At 38.2% G+C, this 23733-nt stretch overlaps 2 protein-coding genes across 2 annotated transcripts in view; one reads left to right on the forward strand and one right to left on the reverse strand.

Annotated features, from left to right (window-relative positions):
• The window catches only part of LOC135214842 (cingulin-like), a 478670-nt gene that overhangs the window by 359032 nt on the left and 95905 nt on the right, over positions 1–23733 (reverse strand). The window lies entirely within an intron of this gene.
• LOC135214847 (serine/arginine repetitive matrix protein 2-like) overlaps positions 2169–23733 on the forward strand; it is a 120386-nt gene continuing 98821 nt past the window's right edge. Inside the window, 1 exon segment of the mRNA XM_064249261.1 lies at positions 2169–2480. The gene's annotated coding sequence lies outside the window, so the exon portion shown is untranslated.

Below are 23733 nucleotides of genomic sequence, written 5' to 3' on the forward strand. Positions count from 1 at the left end.
CAAATCTAATATACTACATGAATAGTTTCCAGTATCAAGTAAAAAACACTTTTAACCCTTTGAAGTAGGTTAATTCTAAAACTACATAATATATATATATATATGTGTGTATATATATATATATATATATATATATATTCGAAATATCCCTCACGACAACTTAAACTACAACCCAATGTTTATTCGGTAAAGCGTAACTTCCCACCATTGCCAAAACTGCCATGGCTCATTTTTTTTTATTTTATTTTATTTATTATTTTTTTTTTTAGGTCGTCTGCGAAATGGGAGCATTTTCTTTCTGATTCCTCAAAATTTACTAAACTTAGCTCTGTGATCTCTCTCACCCATCATCATAAGTGCAAGACCGATGAGAAAGAAAAAATGCATAAATTCGGAGTCAGCACCTGACATAGAGTTAACTGCCACTTGATAACCAAGATATAATGTTAATATTTTATTCAATCATATTTTGGGTATCCACAGTGGCCAATAAAGGATTCCCATGGAAATGTTGCAAATTTATTCTAGTTATCAAGGTTTTTAAACAGGAACAGTTAATATGCACAGCGATGTATAACAATGTTTCTACTCTTCATAAATGATACGAATGGAGTGAAAGAAATGCAATATAGAATATAGGCCAAAGGCCAAGCACTGGGACCCAAGAGGGAAATTGAGAACAGAAAGGTTTGAAAGGTGTAACAGGAGGAGAACCTCGCAGTTGCATTTTGAAACGAGTTAGGAAAGGGTGGATAACAAGATGGAAGAGAGAATACGAATGAGAGTAGTAGGGCTACAGTCCTCGGCGTTAGAAAAAATTAATTCAGGGAGTCAATGTAGAAAAAAAAAAGACACCGTCAAATGCCACGAGAATATCCAGCGTTGTGCCTATTCTTAAACGTCAACGGAAATAAAGTTATCTATGAAAACTCCAGTCTTGCCGTAAAATTCGAAGTTGCCTGTCAACTAAGAACCATGAATGAATCAAATACACAGTATCAACAGTACCCAGCTTCATTAAGAACGGCGAACATACACACACACACAGTGACTGAACAAGTGTGTGTATTATATCAATTGGCGATTCGCTATTCTTGTAGGCAAATAATCAAGTAGCAATGAAAAGAAGGGTAAAAAACGGAGACTGCTGAGACATTAGATCTACTGCTGCAATGCTGGGGAAGGGATACGGAAAATGTGTATTTTCACTTCAACTATCAATGATATGCCTAAATATTTATATTTTTTGCTATTCCGCTCTCTCGATTTGGGCCCCACCCCCTAAAAAAAAAAAAAAAAAAAAAAAAACTATTACGGCCTCTTCTACGAGAAAGAGCCCTTGTTGGCATAACGCCAGTTTAATCATGAACAACGAATTTTGCAACGGAGTGCTTACAAATCAAAGTGAATATAAGTGAATGAATGACATACCTTAGTAAGTACAACCACATACTGTGTAACTGACAATAGATAAATATGGAAAGTAAAGTGAAAGTATGCTTGTCAGCATTCATAAGTAGTAAGGACCTCAAACTCAATACTTTGTAACGTCACGGTACAACAAAACAAAAGATTTGAGAACGCTTGCTACATGGCAACTTATGAGAGTCTGAGACACCTGGGATTGAGAGTCGAAACATACCAACAATGATGACATCATGACAGCGGTAGAGCTACCTCAACCAATCAAGCAAAACCACTGGAAGAATGGAGGTGTAATGAATGCAGATTCAAAGAGAACTACACATTCTCCGTCAAAGGTTTAAAACAAGAAAGAATTGGGTCCTTCTGTGAACGAACGGAAAGGAAAGAACTTGATAAAGCAGCCCAAAGAAAGCAACTGTTGTTTACGGCAGTAGCAGAGCGCCCGAGACAGCACACGATGATGGCGTGAAGTTGTCGCGTGAGCTCCTTGATTGTATTGTTACATTAAGGGAATCGCGTGACGGCAAGGCGCCAGCTGACAAACGTACGATAAGTGAACGAATGAATGAATGAATGCGTTATGATGTATGTGCGTGAGAAAGAGAGGGGGGAAAAATAGAGAGAAGCCCGAAAGAAAGATGGGAGGGACGGAAGGAGTGATGGGGACCACTATAGGAAGACAAGAGGGACTCGTGGGGCCGTGGGGGTTACTACTGGCGAGGCGGAGGGAGTGGCGGGGATGTGAGTCAGTTGGTCTACGTCAGGTCGCGGGAATAGCTCCACAACCCTCCACCAAATATAAAGGCATTACTTCACCAGCGGCCGCCTCTCAGGGAAGGAGGCCGTCCGTATACCTTTCTCCACCCAAACACTCCTACGCTCGAGTCCCTCGAATACAGTCCTTTGTAGTGTTATCGTGTGTGTGACCTTGGGATACCGTCGATTCCTCCTTACCGCCGGACTAACTTCGAGGAGACCAGCAGCAAAGAAGGACCACGGTGAGTGGAGGATCGAGGAGGCGGCGAAGATTCGAAATACGACGGTTTACTTGAAAGGTACTACTACTCCTCAATGTTCACTAACATGCGGCATTATTATATTTATATTATAATAATTAACTCGACGGAAATACCCACGTCTGGACTCGAGGTGTCTTGATTAGTGTTTGTGTGATAAACAACAACGATGGAATTTCATTCACTGAATTATAATCGTTTATATTGCAGGACAACTTACGGTTTTGCTGTGGAAGTGATTCAATATTTTTTTACTTAACTTTTCTAAGAATTAAATACGACCAAATTCAGTGAATAGCTACTCAACTACAAATGTTGCGGCAAAATTCATGCAAAATAAGCGAGCACAAGGAAGCCGGAGGAGTTTAAGTATAGCAACGTGAATCTGAAAAGCTACACAAGTCTAGCAAATATACGTCATCTTCCACTCCCCTCCCCATAATACCCATCTTCTTAAAATAACCAACCCACATACCAAGTTAGAACAGTCACTGTGTACGTCTGCTGTTGATTCATTACAGACGCTCTGCGTATATAGGAGCGACGATAAACCTCAAGTTTTTTTTCTTTTTCTACGAAATTGTTCAGTACCTTCCGAAGTGACATCATTCGCTTAAGAGAGACGAACCTTTCTTATTATGTAATCTATACGGTAATTGGTTTTCTAAGAAAATATGCCAACGCAAGCAATTTGAGAGAGAGAGAGAGAGAGAGAGAAGCACTTCACAAACATATATACGTTGAGCGCCGCCCACGCAGAGTCCGACAAAAATCATTATTCGAGGGACAACCATTTACCGTAAATCATCTTCCTCACGGCTCTTGACGAAATGAATTCTCTCGCAACAAAATGCATCACCATCTTATAATGGAAATCCTGTCGCCGACAAGTGAAAGGAATATATTGAGGATTCTCCCAAGTTATATAAAGAAGGCCATGCAGCCAACGTTCGTTTTAGGGGGCAGGGAATCGAAGAGTCAAATCTGAGGCAGACTTGAGTCGAATTCCAGTCCAGAAAAGGAGAGGAAGAGATCGCACCTCCTCCAAATGGTTTAGTGACACACACCGGCTGTGCCAAGGGCCTTCATGGCGTCAGTCAGTTCTGCGAGGGAAACTTATTATAAAAAAAAAAAACGATAAGAACAAAATCGAGCCAAAAGCGAATCTCAAGGCCGTGGCTTCTGAAGGTGCCATACTCGTACGTATTCACTTTGTTTTTTATCTAATTTGGAGGTCGAGTAGCTAAGCAAAACGTCTTTTTAAAAACTCCTTCGTGTTTTTTGGTAGAAAAAAAAAGATAAACATTAAGCTAGGCATCGGAAAGTGAAACCGGTGACGTCAACGAGAACTGAAATATATTTGTATGTTTTGTTACACATTTAAGAGAGTAGTTATTTTCAGCCTTGCTTCTCCAAAGCCTTGGCACCGGGTTTTGCTTTACTCGGCGATCAGGCTTAACAGTGACACACTGAAACATAAATATGGAGGTTAGAGACGTCGCCTTAATCTTCATATCCGTTCATTTGAGTGTTTTTTTCTTCTACTTTTTTTTTATTTTAGGTTAGACGAGCTATTTAAAATCTCCATAAATGACTATCAACAAAATAAATATTTAATATCTGGAATATTTTATAGATTGCAATATGAATATTATATCTTATCGTATAAATGATTAAATTTAAGGAAGTTTGAAATATTACAAAGTGAAAATTTGTCACTTTCTGACAATATTTCTTTAAGGGTATATCTTCTAAATAATATGTCTCGTTGGATTCTATATTTTGGACAGATTTTTGAAATATGCTTTACTGTTATTTGTACATTACATATTTCGTGCATTATATATATATATATATATATATATATATATATATATATATAATATATATATATATATATATATTATATGATAGAATAAATAGATAGATAACTATATATATATATATATATATATATATTATATATATATATATATAGATATTATAGTATATATTATATATTAATATAATATCTATATATATATTGTAAATACATACCCCTGTTTAACGAGGATACGTCTCAAGTATAAAAGGCCCATTAAAACACTCTGGTTTAAAGCTAAGGACTATATTTCGGTGGTCCCTTGCCAATTTAGTTCTTAGCTTTCAACCAGTGTTTTAATAAGCCTTTTTATACTTGATAATTATATATATATTATATATATATATATATATATATATATATATATACTACTATACACGTATATAAAACACAGGTGATATACTTTTCAGCAATTACGAATAATAAGTGTGCATAATACTTCACTATGCCTCTTTACAATGAATATTTCATAAATATAAACTTTGACGTGTATAAACACGCCAGTGACGTCAAAAGCAAATGGGAGCCAGTGAAAAGAGAGAGAGAGAGAGAGAGAGAGAGAGAGAGAATGTAATGTTTTTCCAGCTTCGATGATGAGTCGATAAAAGTATTCTTTAAAATAAAATTTGTACCGTGGAAGGTCTAGGAAAACATGTCGTGATTTCATGAAGTCATGAAAGACAGAAATGTGGATGGTTCTGCCAATGAAGTCATTTCCTGTTGTCTGTTAGTAATCGGACTATAATTATTTTTTATTTTTATGTAGATCGACGTCCTGAGATTATGTCTGTTGAAAAGCACAGAAAGAGCTGTTGGTATTGGTGTCTGTGAAGAAAGTTGCGAGGGGACTATAGTTGGTTCAGTTACAGTAGATTTTTGGGTGAGCCCTATGCCTACGAGACGTTTGTTTGGCAGCCGTTTATTGGCTGGGAGCTGCCTACCTCCCGGTACCAGCCAATCAGCGGCAGCCAAACAAACGTCTCGCAATCATAGGGTTCATCCAAGAATCTCTACCGTAAGTGAACCACTATAGCCCTATTTTACCGAGTTGATTCCGTGCATAATGTGAGCGGCGATGCTTGAAGGAGTCATACACATATATTATATTGATAATGTACAGTCGTGCCAAGAGCATTTGTATTTATGCTCAGCAGAGGAAACCCAGTTATCCTTCAGAAATGCCGATGCCTATTAAGAACGAACCACGAAATTCCATTCGCTTTATTGTCTAGATTGAATCACAGCGGTCTGGTTGCCTAGAGAAACATGGTTTTAGACTTCCTCAGCCAGGGAAGAAAAGGCTCAGTCATTTTATATGAAATTTTTGAACGCCACTGTTGACACTGACCTAACGCTTGCCGCTTCTTTCTCTCTCTCTCTCTCTCTCTCTCTCTCTCTCTCTCTCTCTCTCTCTCTCTCTTTTCCCGAAAAATCATGACTGACAGACGAGTGGAGAGAGCTGCGTCAAGATGAGTTTTTAGATTTTATCGTCGAATATTAATCATTATTATTAATGTAAATTTTCACAAGTATTTAAGGCATACCGATATTTCTAACTCATTATTGTCTGTGTTAAGTGAACAAGCATTCTTCATTAATCGAAGATGAAAACAATTTCAAAAATGTTCGCTTTGTTTTTCACAACACTGAATCTCCTAATGAACTATACTAAACGAAAATGGGAGAAAACACTAGCATAAGCCCACTGCTGTCTTGAGCATTTTTGAACGACTGACAATCGAGAAGCAGTAATGATAGAATTACGCTAGTAATCGTAATAAACAGGAAAAGAACGACAGTTGGTTCTGTAATGCTTCATAAATATTAATATGGATTAAATACCTGTCACATTTACATGTTAGATATTAACGATCCGAAGAAGTCTGGTGGAAGTAACACACAATCGCCCCGGCAGTAGAAGCAGATTCCTATATCATCAAATATGGATCGAACCCCGGTGTCAGGACTGAAGGGTGAGGGCGCGAAGAAGAGCCACAAAAGTCATAAAAGGTGTACGTACGAACCTGCCGAGTTTCGCTCGAGAGTTCTCTGTTCGATCTGTGCGAGGTAGAAGCTGAGGGAAGTCAGTGTCGCTACGACCGTGATTAAATGTCCTTCATGACCAAAGAAGGGTTTGTATCTTTGGTAACCACGTTTGAGTCGAATATGGAATTTAGGCCAAAGGCCAAGCACTGGGACCTATGAGGCCATTCAGCGCTGAAACGGAAACCGGCAGTAAAAGGGTTGAGAGGTGTAACAGGAGGAAGACCTCAAAGCAGTTGCACTATGAAGCAATTTGTTAGAAGGTGGAAAATAAGATGGAAGAAAGAGAATATGAAAGGAGGTACAGTAAGAGGAACGAAAGGGGTTGCAGCTAGGGACCGAAGGCACGCTGCAAATAACCATAAGTAATGCCTATAGTGTACCGCATGAGGTGCACTGACGGCACTGCCTCCCTACGGAAGGTAACCACGTTTGAAACCTGGTCGGTTTCCCGAATGCAAGGGCTGCAGCCAAGTTCACGACATGCACAAAGCGACCAAAAAGAAAAAGTAGAGAAAAAAGCGAAGCCTTGCCACAAGGTCAAAACAAGGATAAATACATGCAGGGAGGCACTTAAACGCTCATGTAAATAATGACGTAATATAATCCTAATGACAACAATGGCTTGGAAGGGAGCGAACATCTCCTCCGCCTCTCTTCCTTCTGGTGCTGCTCCCCTCCTCCTCCTCCTCCTCCTCCTCTGGGTCATTGTGCGTAATGGTCTAAATTAAGGAAGTCTTGTACAACACGAAACATTACGTAAGATGCAGGGAGATGCCATTTGTGCCCAGGGAGCTCCCTTGTGCCCGAACGGCGAAAGGAGGATGTCTGTGAATGCAGATCGTCACCGTCCGTCTGGTGCAACTGCTGTCATCATCTTCATTGCATTCGCATGCAGTTCGGTTTGTAAAGCCTTTCGGTCGCATTGCATCGCGGGTAATTTGATCTCGCATCTCTTGTCTTTGGGATTCGCACATGAGTCCGTCTTGTGCCTTCACGCATGTTAGTATTCTTTGGAGGGGTTTTGGAAAGTTAATATTTTGTTTGTATGGTGTTTTTACGATTGCATGGAACCAGTGGTTATTCAGAAACGGGACCAACGGCTTTACGTGACTTTCGAACCACGTCGAGAGTGAACTTCTATCACCAGAAATACACATCTCTCACACCTCAATAGAATGCCTGAGAATCGAATTCGCGGCCACCGAGGTGGCATGCGAACACCATATCGACCACGCCACTGAGACGCTCAGTTAATATCCATTGACCAAACTCATGTTGGTTGTGTAGTCTTTGGGTTCAGGCGCTCCGAAGTATTCAGTTCATTTATCCTTTCCTCGTATAAATGTTGTTTGTATCAGAAAACCCACGTCAATTTCTTTAAGCTTTTTATCCGTCACTTCCATTGAGGGATGGGTCCAACTGTACTGAATCACCTCGGTGCCCACGAGTTCGATTCTCGGGCATTCCACTAAAGGGTTAGCGATGTGTATTTCTGGTGATAGAAGTTCACTCTCGACGTGGTTCGGAAGTCACGTAAAGCCGTTGGTCCCGTTGCTGAATAACCTCTGGTTCCATGCAACGTAAAACACCATACAAACAAACAACTGTACTGAATGATTCTATAATGACTTTTACACTATTAACATGACTTATCAGTAAGTGATGATTTTGTCAATATTGATGAAACATATAATAACTATAATAAAAGGGTAATATTATCATATAGTTATAGAGGTGGCAGTGGTAATGGTAGTGATCACAAATGGGCATCAGTTGAAACGGAACTATGATGACATGTTGTAAGCTAAGATGGTCATGGTTAAAAAAATATAATATTGATAACCATTGAAGGCAAAAATATAAATAATATAATAGTAATAATACTTTATTTCGAATATGAATTCATATACAATAGTAATAATAATAAAAAGTAGTGGTGCCAATAGGCCAGATATAAAACAGATCGGATAATCTAACAATAGTTCTGGGTGTTAAAGTCTATAGAAAAATAATTATGAGCGTAAGCCGTGATGAAAACATGGAGAAATGATTTACTGATGCTTCAAAAAAAGAAAGAAAGAAAAAAAAAGATAGAAAACATTACGGAACTCTCGGGATGGCGAAATTTGGATGTCTCTAAAACACCAGCTGACGGGAAGGGATCGGCCGAATGAAGATGAATATGGTATCGAGAGCCGACTTGCATACTGAAGGAGAGACATTCACTCTTTCATCGAAAGTAATAACAAAAGGAGAGTGTCGGCGTGAGAAGAAAGAAATTGAGGGAGTAGCTATCGGAGACAATAACAATGAATGGCGGGGAAAAGCAATAAGGTGACGTAAATAAGAAACGGCGGAGAGTAACTGAAGACTTACTATCTACATGGTCTAGGTATATTATACCTAGACCGTGACTATCTAAAGGATACATGATGAAGAAGAACGGGCGAGGAGTGTCTATGAGAGCGAGGAATATCATTAAGATACATCACAGACGTCAAGATACATTTTACAGGAGACGAAGAAAAAACGCTGCATGAAAAGGTGTTGACGACGTAGAGGACAAACAGCGAGGGGTACTGACAGGACGTGAGGAAGAAACGGCGAGGAATTCCGTCGAGGAAAACGCTCCCTCCGCTGGTGCTGCCTGACTTGACTACTGAACAGGGTCACCTCCGCCGATTACTCTCTCTCTCTCTCTCCTTGGAAGACGATAACTCTCAGATCCGCCCCCCACTCTCCCACCCCCATCATCACATTCATCCAAACATCAATGTCAAAGCGAGGGAGACACGATGGCAGTGACGTGGTTCTTTCCATAAACATTCTGAATGACGTGACGAATTCTGTTATAGTCTGTTCCTCATTGTTCGTCAAGGTCTTTAGTCAAGATCGGGATTTCCCCACCAAGGTGGCCTTACTTTGGTTTGTATCACTCGCTAAATCTTCCTCGTTAATTTTGCTCTGCTGTTTTTATAGAGAAATCAGAGTAATATGAGTGTATTTTTATTTGATATATATAGATTTTTGGCATTATGCCAAGCACTGGGACAACTAAGGCCATTCAGCGCTGAAACGGAAATTGACAGTGAAAAGGTTTGAAAGGTGTACCAGGAGGAAAACCTCAAAGCAGTTGCACTTTGAAACAATTGTTAGGAGAGGCTGGACAGTAAGATGGAAGAAAGAGAATATGAACGGAGGTACAGTAAAAAGGAATGAAAGTAGTTGCAGCTAGGGGCCGAAGGGACGCTGCAAAGAACCTCAAGAAATGCCTACATTGCCTGCATTGACAGCACTATCCCCCTAAGGGGAGTACTATGAGTGTGTAGAACTGTCAGTGCGTGTGTGTACGAAGTTACATGTATCTTAATCAGTCAACATAATTGTGCAAGAGAGAGTGAATATGTATCATATTTTAGCCTAGGCTGGTTCATCGATGCATCAGCGAAAGGACCATGAAGGACTGCGGGTGAATAGCAGTAAACTTTTTCATAGAACAAAGAAAAGACTAGAGACAGCGTTGGCAACAAGAAGACAAAACCTTCACTCTCACTCTGCGGTTGGTAGCCTGCCACAACTTCATGATTGTTTTCTACAATTAAATGAATCGGCGACTTAAGTCTTAACTCTCAAGTCATGTAAGATCCAGTGTAATAATGTTGGCTTGGGTTATACGCCCGAAGCTAAACTTTCAACAAGATCGCTACAGTGATAGTTGGAGATTTAAGGCCATAACCAGAAGTTCGCATCTGAAACACGTACGTTCTCTATCATCAAGAAACATTCCCGAAACTTCTCATAGAAAAAATCTGACGGCAAAGACAGAGTTCTTATTTAGTGAATGGAATGTTTGTACTAAAAATAAAAGAGGAAGTCAAATTTAATACATAAACTGAGCTTGATTGCTATGCAGACACAAAATAAAATCATCTTGGTCAAATGTAAGAAGCTAGCCTGGTAGCGATATTAAATTGAGGAAGAGGTAGCTGTCAACCACTATGGGGAAAAATCAACAAATGCCTCGAATCACCGCAATCTTGAAATTTGGCAGACATGGAAAGGGCATGTCATTGGACGACCTGAATATATATATATATATTTTTTACAGTATATATATAAAAAGCAAAGTGGAACCCGTAAATTAGCCTACTGCTCAAGAATATGGCCTGGTAATAGCGAAGTCGTTGGACGAAGAGTAGCGGAAATTCGTCAGTATGTTTCAATGACCAGTTATGGAATGATAATCGCACTTCAGTATATTAAGCTGGCTTTCAGTTCTGTAAAAAGTGCTCTGGGCAAGGTGGGAAAAGTAACCATAAATATGCATTAATGTATCGAAGGCCAGTAAACAGTAGTATAAGTAGATGCATTTGAAACATGAAAAAGAATGAAGTAAAGAGCGTTGGAGATTAAAATCTCAGCTAAGGCTGAACAATGAACCTCAAAGTACCGCTTCTCTTGCATTATGCAATTTGAAAAACAATGTATGAATATCTCCTGAAATCTACTTGCTTGTTGCCAGTCCCGACGCTCAACTTCGGAAAGAATTCTCAGAAAAAAAAAAAAAAAAAAATATATATATATATATATATATATCATTTTAGCTACAAATGTCCTTTAATATCTAATTCGCTCTACCTCGGAATTGATATATTTTCATATATGTACCGAGGGGGAATTTTTTAGTCGATAATAATTTCGTACCCCCATGGGATCGAACCACCGTCCAGTTGGACGGGGAACGAAATCAGGATCGGACAGTGACGCTGCCGAAACGGCTATCAAGAGAGGCTAAAGGTTTATATCGATTCTGACCATTTCAAATCAACGCCGATCTCGTTGTATTTGTAATTAGAATCGATATGGAACCCCCTCCACTATGCTAGCCGATTCGAGCGTTTGACCCACGCAGCCTAGTTATGAATATTATCACATCACCGTGATTCATATAAATCATTCGAGCTACAAATGTCCTTTAATATCTAATTCGCTCACCTCGGAATTGATATATTTTCATATATGTACCGGCTAGCATAGTGGAGGGGTTCCATATCGATTCTAATTTACAAATACAAGAGATCGGCGTTGATTTGAATGGTCAGAAACGATATAAACCTTTTAGCCTCTCTTGATAGCCGTTTCGGCAGCGGTCACTGTCCGCCCCTCCAATGTATTTCGTTCCCCAAACGTCAACATGGAGCAAGGAATGTTCGATCCCTTGTGGGGGGTACGAAATTATTATCGGACTAAGATTCCCCCTCGGTAACATAATATGCCAAAATATTATCAATTCCGATGGATAGAGCGAATTAGATATTAAAGGTTGACATTTGTGTAGCTCGAAATGATTTATATGAATCACGGTCGATTGTGATAAATATTCATATATATATATATATATTAATTTATCTATATATATTATTTATATTATATATATATATATATATATATAGATAGATAGATATCGATTAGATACTGAAAGAGATCCGATTTGGATCCTGGGATTCTTTGTTTATTCACTTGCAGGACTGCGCGATATATATATATATATATATATATATATATATATATATATATATATATACGGACCTCTCTCAATATCTAATTATCTGTTACCAGTCACGAGTCCCACCTTTGGTACTATTTTCGTAAAAATCTTTTCAACACTTTTGTTTGTTTGTTAAGAAACATCCAACAAGACGGATCCCAGAAATTACCCTTTGTCTCTGAAGCATCTGTAATGTAGAATTTAGGCCAAGCACTGGGACCTATGAGGTCATTCAGCACTGATAGGGAAATTAACAGTAAGATCTGAAAGTTTTAACAGGAGGAAAACATCACAGTTGCTCTAGGAAACATGTTCAGAGAGGGTGGAGAATCAGATGGAAGAATGAGACTATGCAATGAAGTACAGTAAAAGGAATGAAAGAGGTTGCAGCAAGGGGCCGAAGGGACGATACAAAGAACCTTCAGTAATGCCTACAGAGCACCAAGGAACTTGGGCTAGTCTCATAGGAATAGCCTGCGAGTACTCAAGTCAGAATATAAGATAATCTCATCCTAAATTGCCAGATCTTTCAAGGCTAAGACTTACTGCTTCACCAATTGAATATGGACCTTATTAGTCAGGGAAAGGGAAGGTTAGTCGACTACGAGATAAATGAGCGTGGCTTTGATGTTGCTTAACCTGTCAGACGAGGCGTTTCCGTCTCATTTATATTAGCTTCCTGCAGAACTGCTGACTGACAAGATATCGTGAAACAAAATCCTATGGAAAAGGTCAACGCAGTTGAAATTTGAAAACACTGTCTCCTCTTTCATGACCAGTTCAGTGTATACATAATAAAAATAAAAAGGGAAAATGTGAAGTTAAGCGTACTTAATGCATATAACCAGCAATATATAGTTTAAAAAAAAACTAGTAAGTCAAAGGGAGTGCAAGAACTACCACAACCAGCACACGTTGCTAAATGGATAAAGTAGAATGAACGATAACAGGATAACCATGAATTATGGGAGAATATATATACATACATACATACATATATATATATATATATATATATATATATATATATATATGTGTGTGTGTGTGTGTGTGTGTGTGTGTGTGTTAAATAAAAAGAAACAGCTTTGCTCTTGGAGTACCACTGAGAAAAGCTACTCTGTCTCGTGTCGCAATCCCAGCTTGGTCTGCAAAAATAACTAAGTTTGCACATACTAAAAGCTGCGGCAGCTGCTCAGGAGGTGACAGGGCAAGATTTTCGTTTGTTCGCAATAAGGTTATCTTACAGCAAACATTTGATAATAAAACAATGGCGATATACTATATAATAAATAAATACCCTCGTACTATGTAAAGAATTTAAAAAAGATCATGCGACTAGGGTTGTTCTTCCCATCGTAACCTACTGCAGTAATTCCGAATGCAAGGGTGATGATGGCTTCTCAAGGCAGTATCACTATATCAAGAGTTTAGGGGCATCAGCTTGAAGGTCGTTGTTGAACTCCTGTCCTAAATGACCTCAAACCTTGCAAGGGGCATTCACAGGAAGGACAAAAATGATGAAGTTCATTTGCAAGTAATTTACCGAGTCTCCATTTTCTGTGTGGCGATTAGGACTCGTAACATCACCGTTGAGGGTGATTTTTAAATGGCATTACCAAGAAACAACAAAAGTCAAGTCCGTAGGCTATGGGAAGTGTGCACTTATGAACGTCGAGGAGAGACATTCATGGTGTCATACTACGGTTATTTTGGGGTTGACACTAACAATTTCAAGCAATAATTATAATACTTTGAAACTTATGAATGAACATTAACCCCTAAGAAACTATAATATTCAGAAGATAACGCTATGTTTAGCCCTTGTCATAATACTATAATTTATTCTGCCATTACATAGAAGTTAATCACACATAGAAGTTAATCAGCGTTCCACTTGGATGGGATAAATATTCAAGAGTTTTCTATAAGAGGTAAAGGTTGCCAAGTCTTTCACAAATGAAGATGGATGGTTCTTTGAATTGAGCGCTGCAGAGAGAGAGAGAGAGAGAGAGAGAGAGAGAGAGAAAAAACCCGCCATATGACACTGTTTATGTATTCAACTCTTTAACACGACCGGGGAAGAAGATGCGTCAAATATGAGAACTGCAGTTTAATCTGTGATTGCTCACACAGATCTCGAGATTCCAGTAGAGGAAATATACGTGACACCCAAAGAGTAGCAAATTTTATTACTTCAAGTAAACAACAAGATATTTTAGGATCCGTTGTTTTCTGGTACGAGTGCCTTACTGTCTAGCTGGTATAATCAGTGTTTAAGTGCAATTCATGGAATATAAAAGAAATAGAATGATGATCTTTCTAAATAGCACTGATTTATACATAAATCTGGCTCTGATTACAAGTGCTGCTAATTAAACAATCACGGTAGCTCCCGTAATATCAAACGAAATGGATATCGTGTCATTTATAAGTTTCCCGAACGGAAGAATGTTTTAAGGAAATTGTAATACAGACAAACGATGAAATGTCAGTTATTTTTCGTTAAGACTCCAGCTAGCTAACACCAACATATTTTATATTTTTTGGGTAAAACATAATAAAAGCGAAAAAAATCAAATTACGACTTATATAGTAGACAATACCTGTTGACCGCCCCCTTCCATAGCTAATAAGGCAAAACTGCAAATAGTAAACACCCCTAGGTTACGTTAGGTTGGTAGTTTTGGTTCTTTTAGTGCCCTATCATTTCCTAGCCTATGATTTGATTTGATTTATTTAGATTTTTGGCATTATGTCAAGTACTGGGACAACTAAGGCCATTCAGTGTTGAAACGGAAATTGACAGTAAAAGGTTTGAAAGGTGTTACAGGAGGAAAACCTCAAAACAGTTGCGCTATGAAAAAATTGTTAGGAGAAGGTGGACAGTAAGATGGAAGAAAGAGAATATGAACGGAGGTACAGAAAAAGGAATGAAAATGGTTGCAGCTTGGGGCCGATGGGACGCTGCAGAGAACCTTAAATAATGCCTACATTGCACCGAATGTGGTGCACTGACGGCACTGTCCCCCTACGGGGTTACTAGCCTATGGCTAGCAGTCTTCCGAAAAATTACCGGTTAGATCTAGATAACTCCGCGTCTGGTATTTCTTTGGAAATTACAGTTTCGTATAGTATTTGGTTTGCCTATTAAGATTTTATCGTTATTTTTGGGGGTCGACTGGAATTAACCCCTAGGGGCCAGTACTAAACACGGCGAAATACATTTGATGCCCCAATCCCTAATGGCTTTCGTATTAGCGGGACCGTTCCTTGCTGTCCGTTCGGCGTTACTGCCTGGAATTACCAATTACCGAAATGTCTGCGCCATCTGATTACGAGACCTCACGCAAACAACTTCGCTCGTAAACAAACTTGGTGCACTAGCCAAACCAACACAACAGACTCTTCAGAAACCTAACAAACCCCAAGCCCTCAACTCAACGCCGTGCCAACACTATAAACTTTTAATTAACCTCTATCCCCCGTGTCCAACAAGACGCCGTTGAAGCAACCTCTGACCATCACACATGATTCACACGCCCAAGACGATCTCAGAGCGTGATATATTATGTTCCCATGGGCTACTCAGATCAGTCTAATTGTACTTACCTAAAAGGAATAATACCACCCAACGCCATTTTTCAAATTACCATACCTAAAAAAAATAGGTATATTGTAATCGTTAACCATACCATTTTCACATTTAATCGTATGACTAATCAATACACCATAAATCATATGTCGTGTTCATCACTATACGCGCAACATATAAAGGTTACACATTACACTTACCATACAAAACGTTTTGAGAGAAAGATGTGAGCAAGGGTTTCCCCACTAATAAATGCAAGAGGTGACTGGTCAGTCACTGGCTTCTTAACACTCTGGTGGCAATTTCCGGAACTAAATATTATGCTTTTTTTTTCTATTAATGTGCTTAAGAGTTCAAATAAAGGCAGTTTCATATTACAGCCAATTTTCCCAAGTTTTTAACTGCACGTACACTGCGTCCCGGGCTTTGCATAGTTACATTGCTTACATTCAACAACAATAATAATAATATCCTATTTCGAATATTAACGGTGTAATCCGCATACTGTAATTTATTAAAACACTTTTCAGTTGCAAATGTACTCCCAGATATCCTTTTATTTACCTAAAACTTACACATTGCGTAACTATTTAAAGCCCGGGACGCAGTGTTACCATACGCAAACACCACAGGCGGATGGATAGATGGAAAAAAACAAGAGTATAGGCAGCCTTTCAAAGGTTCTCTCATGAGATTCTACACCACCTCCCTGTAAATTCATATATTATAATGTTTGATCATAGATATAATGGATACGAAATTGATAGTTCTTTTGATTTATCTGCCAATAGACTAACCAGTCTTCGTGAGGACATGAAAACATAAGATGGAATTAAAATGTGTTTTACAAGTTTTGGATTTCCATTTCCAAGGAAGCATAAGGACGAATGTAAAATATTTAAATCAACCAGACCTTCAGTCAGTTGCCGTCTGACTCCCTTTACTCAGAAATAATAAGCCGCAGGATGAATTTTGTGATTAGTTTTTTAAAAATTGCTGCATCAGACACAAAAATTCTGCTTTCAAAATTTCAACCCGAATAAACGTTGAGGACATTCTTGAGGAATTCACTTTTGTTTTCAGGTCAACGTCTTGGAAAGCATCCAAATCGAGTGACAGTTGGGCTACATAATTAGTAACAACGAGTACAACAATAGATCGTAGTAGCTTAATATAAAATACTGCAGTGTGCTTTGCCTATGTATAGCATTTTCTCGAAGGGGGTAACTAAGTAAGGCGAATTAAGTAAGGTTCTGTGAATAACAAGGCTTGTTCTTTAAAATCACAAATAACATACAGACCAACCTTTCTTTTATTAAGTAATAAAACAGGGAATACTGAAGATTAGAGAAGAAATGAATGGTGACAGAGAGAGAGAGAGAGAGAGAGAGAGAGAGAGAGAGAGAGAGAGAATTTTGTCGAAGCAGAATTCCTGAGGAGAAACAGAAACATCTGGTTGATCAAATTAGTACACAATCCTGTTTTTACTGTCCCCGACCTCATTTCGTTTTGCAGTTAGCCAAACGACTAATTTCTTTTGCGATAGAATTGAAAGCAGAAGGTGCTAATCTACTACAGAAAAATTTATAGTGATAATTAAATTATAATTAGCATCGTAGTTCTTGTTGTTGTCAGTGTAAAAAAAAAAAAAAAAGTTCTTGTTGTAAGTGTAAAAAAAATAAGTTTTTACTTAAAAAAAAGGAATGTCCATTATAACATCAGAATGCAGGTTTTACCAGGAGGGAGATTATGAAAGGCGTGTCCAGCCCATCATTAATTCGCTGAGCATTCTGCAACAAGCATACAACAAGCAGACAGCCTCCCTACTCCACGACCCCACCCTCCCCCCACAACCCCCGCCCCATTGTCACTGTATGCACATACATAAATACGTACAAATGTAAACATCTGATTAACTCCTACATTGGGGAATGGCCGTCACATTCATCGCGGGCGATGAACTTGCTACATTGGCAAGAACGAAAAGAAGGAGCGATGGTCGCTGTGCGGTCGGTTACTGGCTTTGAGGGTTTTCGCTTCATTTTTTGGTAGCAGAAACTTAGCATAAACTTGCGGAAGCAAAATAGGTTTGTTTGTTTGTTTGTTTGTATGGTGTTTTTACCTTGCATGGAACCAGTGGTTATTCGGCAAAGGGGAACAACGGCTTTATGTGACTTCCAAACCGCGTCGAGAGTGAACTTCTATCACCAGAAATACACATCTCTGACTCCTCAATGGAATGGCCGAGAATCGAACTCGCGGCCACCGAAGTGGCAGGCCAAGACCATACCGACCACGCCACTGAGGCGCTTAATCAAAAGAGGTGTTTTGTACATGGGGGGGGGGGGGGGCGGTGGGGTGAATACAGTGATTTATGTGCATTTATCAACCACGTTCATTTCTGTGTAGTGCTTAATGCTCACCGCGTTTTAAAAGGTATAAAATGGAAATATATACAAAAATGATATATATATATATATATATATATATATATATATATATATAATATATATATATATATATATAGGCCGTAGAAGAAGACAGCATTAAACATACAACAGCCGAACGTCATTGAGACAAATTGTCTTTTTAACTACTCTTTAACTTTTAATAAGTTTTTTTTTTTTAGTAATTTGTATTTTAACGTTTTACCTTGCTTTGTATTGCTTTATTAAATGCGTTTTGCCTGGATGATGAGACTGGTCTCGAAACGTCGCAGTAGGAATAAATAACTTATGTTTAATGCTGACTTCTCCTACGCCTTCTGGTTTGTACAGCTGAGAAATAGCCTAACCGTCATGTTGAATTTTATATATATATATATATATATATATATATATATATATATATATATATATATATATATATATATATATATATATCATATAAGGCCGTGTGGTTTAAGGCGCACCATTGCAGTCTCGAGTTCCTGTCTTTCGTTGGTTCGAATCCAACGAGACGAGGAACTTATCATCTACTAAAAAATTCCCCTTCGGTTAATATATATGAAAATAAATCCTTTCCGAAGTAGAGCGGATTGGATATTAGAGGACATTTGACAATTGTAGCTTAATGCTTATATATGGATCACGGTGATGTGATCAAATTCATTCATATATAATATATATATATATATCTATATATATATATATACTATATATATTATAGTGATATATATGTTATATATATATAATATATATATATATACATATATATATATTATAATAAATTAATTATTATATATTATATATATATTATTATTATAATTTAATATATTTAATTATATATTAATATATTAATATTATATATAATATAACATTTTATAATATAATGTTATATATAATTATATATAATATTATATTTATTTATTATATATATTATATTAATATATAATTTCTTTAAAAAGGACCTACTCTTGAGACCTAAAAATCCTTATACACGGAAAAACCTGAGAATAATAGCCTTCAAAAGCCGTCCGGGTATGTTGCTTGCAGGTTGCTGGGTTGATTATACCAGGCGTCTTTGATACATGAGCTATTTCACAGTGGCCTAGCCTTGTAAACTCTCATAAAATGCAAGTCTTCTTAAGAGCAAAGAGCAAACCTGTTTCTACCGGCCGGTCGATATTTTGAAAGAACTTACAAAAGTAGGCGACGTGACGGGGATACTTAACCAAGTTTTGACAGAAAAGAAGTAATCATTCTAAGCCCGTGAATCACACAAACATAGGTATACAACGAAAGGCGGTTATCATTCCTCTGATCTCATTTCGTAATCATCTAAAGTTCTTCATATACAGACTCCGACTGATCCACATCTTCATTTGCACAGATGTCAGACGCTTACAGTTTCTTTGTTTGTTTGCATGGTGTTTTTACGCTACATGGAACCAGTGGTTATTCAGCGACGGGACCAACGGCTTTACTTGACTTCCGAACCACGTCGAGAGTGAACTTCTATCACCAGAAATACACATCTCTCACACCTCAATGGAATGCCCGAGAATCGAACTCGCGGCCACCGAGGTAGTACGCCAACACCATACCGACCACGCCACTGAGGCGCTCTGACGCTTACAGTAACCTAATGGTATTTGGTCTTTAGCAAAGTCCCACCATGTGAACCTTGAAGCTTTGTTGCTTTACTTTCGCGACATGGCGATTCCGAGTTCATGATAAAAACTTATTCAAGAGTTCAGTACACATATGAGGCTGCTGGAAAAGTAGTAATAATAAATATAGAAAGGGCACCTAAGCAAACTAGGGAGTTGAAAGGAAGAGGAAATTAAAGACCTTCTATCCATAATTCCAATGAAAATCTCTTATCAGCGAACCATTAAGCGAGATACTGCGCATTTTCGTATCTCTTATTCGCGAGCTTTTCGTTTGGTGCCAGCCTCCAGATCCCTATGCCAGAGCTACTTTCAACACGGAGTTGCAGTCTAGGAGGAGACCACACTGAAAAACAAAGGAGATCACTTTATTTTCAAGGATTCAGTCCTGCTTCGGAAAATGCCGACCATTCCACATATGTTGCAACAACTGCCTCTTCTTCTTCTTCTTTTTCCCAGTCATTAAGCCAACAACACCAGGTGGAGCACTCAGCAAGACCTGGGCCCATGGGAAAGGGTATGCAAGGGAGAGCCTCTTCCCTTCCTCAAGGAAAGGCAGCAGCTGAGAAGAAGAAGAAGAAAGAAAGAGAGAGAGAGAGAGAGAGAGAGAGAGAGAGAGAGAGAGAGAGAGAGAGAGAGCGCAATATCCTCCCGTGTAAAAGAGATTAACAGTTCTCTCCCTCTCATCTCTAAGGCGCGTGAGTCCACTCACAAAGCTGTCTTGCTTTGGAACATGGCGGTCGATATCCTGCGTTAATGAAGTTAACCAGAATAATATATTAAATTATATATATATATATATATATATATATATATATATATATGTATATATATAGATAATATATAATAATATATATTATATATTATATAATATATTAATATATATATATATATATAGATATATATAATATATACATGTATTATATAAATATATATATATATATATATTATATATATATATATAATATATATACACACACACACACACACACACACATATATATATATATATATATATATATATACTATATATATAAATTATACATAAAGTGAATGCACTTTATGTATAATTTATACATAAAGTGTAATCGTGTAAGCTTGAGTGTAATCGTGTACACGTAAGACTGGTACCTTCATATAACCTATGGTGAACTTTATTGGGTGAAACAGCCTTGGTAGTAGGCCCGAGTCGATAGGTTCACACTAGGCATTTCATGCCCTTTAACACCTCGCCACTTTTAAGCAAGGGCCCGCACTGGCATAAGGTTCAGTCAACGAGCAGGGAAGGACCCACCCCATTTTAAAATGTTAGTCCCGATGGAAATGTATTTGTGTAAATTTATATATCTAATGACCACTAATAATTCAATGAATCTAAACCGAGATTATAATGCAATATAGTTTTCAATTAACACACTGGTCTTTTGCAAACCTGCTGAAGGAATTTCAAAAGGACTCAGAGCGATTGAGTGCGCAAGATTTCGTCTGGGGACCTACATTTATAGCACACTACGTGAGAAACACTCCCGGCAGCCACTCGAACTTGCCTTTCTGTCTGTCTGTCTGTTTCCACAAGACTGTGGTTGCTGAAACATTCCGGCATTAGAAGCTACACAAGGTGACCTTCTTTATCATTAGCCATCATGCATTTCCTGATCTTCTCGAGTAATAACAAAGGAGGGAGACAACTCTTTCTGTATGGGGATAGGGAAGGACCTAAGCTAGAAGTATCCCAGCTTTACGTCTCTTTCAGATAATGCCCAACCATTCAGAGGAGACATTGCTACTGGGTAGTTCACGAGTAGGTTCAAAGGATTGCAACTAGGATAGTTTCGTCGTGATAGCAGCTATTTCATTTGCAAAGATCCACGGGGATACTAAATAATCTTTTAAGCTGAAAACTAACCGCAAAAATCACACATTTTTGTAAAGTTTTAAGTGGCGTGAGAAATGCCGTTAAAATGTTATTGTTAACTCTCATTTTTGTTCATTGGTTGATAATTGCGAGGATTTAATACCCCAAACGGATTTCTGGCTGAAGGGGATGAGCATCTGGAATAAGCCTGGATGTTCCATTTTAAATATTCGAGGGAAGATGGAGAAGGTTGACTACAAACAGCGACCCCATATAGAAGATGGAGAAGGTTGACTACAAACAGCGACCCCATATAGAAATGGGAAAAGCTGAAGGTAAAGAAGAGATGATGACACTCTCCGACGCGATTTTCATTTGTCTTTTGTACGCCACAACTTCAAATCGACATTACAGAACTATTCTAACAATCTCAGGAAATAGTCAGGAAATAGTCTTCACAAAAGAAGTGTTCTGAAGATTGATTGAAGATGTAGTTAAGGGAGAGAGGTTTGAGACCGAAAGGCTTTCTACACATGTAAGCCACCTTTCCGTCTGACCATTGTGTGCTATCAAGGTCTAAAGAATACCGGTATTCTTTAGACCTTGGTGTACTATGTGGAGGGACTTGAGCACGAACACAAATATACCGTCCATACTTACGTACTAATTATGCACTTGAAAAAAGCTATTTATACTTCAACTTTGTCATTTTATTAGTCTAATTTAAGGAGACTGACCTCGTCTTAAACATGATAAAATATGATAAAGTCTCATAGAGGTCTGCATTTGGTTATTTATGAGAGGGAATATTTGACGTTTGTATTTCATGGGTCCGTTTTTGAAAACCGCGCAGAGAAGGAGTGTCTGAGGCAATTCAGGTTTCAGCGTTTCGATTTGTTCAACTTTATGAAAATACAAAATGAATTTGTAATGTACATAATACGTTGCATAATGAAGAGGCTGAATATGAATAGCAGCCAACACCACTTCGATTATGCTTACTCATGGGGATCAGGGCGGAGGAGGAGCGGTTGGTGGGGGAGGGGGACACCTTTACTGGAAATTGACTTTGAAAAACGTCGTCGACCTCTGGAAGAAGAGGTTGGGATTAGGAAGTCCGTGACGTCATGACCGATATGGTGTGTGTGCGGGCGTCGCCCTTCGTCTCCGCCCAAGCACGAAATCTTCGTCTCATGGCCCGGCAGGGTCACCAGCACCTACGCGCCCTTCTCATCCGCAGCTGCAAGAAGAGAGAGAGAGAGAGAGAAGAGAGAGAGAGAGAGAGAGAGAGAGAGAGAGAGAGAGAGAGAGAGATTGCACAAACATGGTCTTCGCCCTATGACGTCACCTGACCTGACATGTTGCAACCTCATTACCTTTGGTATTTTCAGTGCAATAGGATTTTGGAGTTTATAATTGCAACCACGTTTATGATTATTGACACTGAATTTTCTTGAATTAGTATAAACTACTATCATTATTATTTTTAAGTAGTAGTAGTGGTAGTATTTGCTGCTGTTATCTATCAACGTCGGAGAAAATGCAGGTACTCACGTTTGAATTGCGAATGTTCAAAAAGCCAGAAATTTTCGTTTGATCTGCAGGAATATTGAAAATTCATACTGACAAACTGACCTTTGTTAAGGCGATAGTTAAAACAAAAAATTGTTGCATTGGGTGTAGGTGTGTTAACTGATTTAGTGCAAAGTGAAGCATATCTGGAGTAATGACTCATCTCATACAGTTCGTCGAGTAGAATGTTTTTAATTATATATATATATATATATAATATATATATATATATATATATATATATATATATATATGATGTATGTATGTATGTATGTATGTATGTATGTATATTGTGTGAGTGCAAAAAACACTCAAACAGTCACAATGCACTAAACGAAAATATGAAAAAGAGCAAGGAAATACGACCATAAATTTCTAGACTCACGAATATAATAATGTTGTACAATCGTCAAGGTCATAGCGATGACAACCTCGAAGACTGAAGCCAACGACCAGGAATTGACAGCATTTCACAGAATAAACGAAGAATGTCATAGACCCATGCAACAAGTTTTATTCCTGAAGGAATATAAAGAAATGCTAATTCATGCAAAAGATTATGGGAGAGTTCAATGTACACTAAGGCTGCAGGCGTATGGCAAAGTATCGAAGAAATATGCGCAACGTAAAAATATGCTTATTTATGTTCAAAACTTCGAAAATATAAAAAAGAATGTAGATTACTGTGGGAAAAAGACGAAGTGAGA

The sequence above is a fragment of the Macrobrachium nipponense genome, chromosome 46, assembly GCF_015104395.2.
Source record: "Macrobrachium nipponense isolate FS-2020 chromosome 46, ASM1510439v2, whole genome shotgun sequence".
Lineage (NCBI taxonomy): Eukaryota > Metazoa > Arthropoda > Malacostraca > Decapoda > Palaemonidae > Macrobrachium > Macrobrachium nipponense.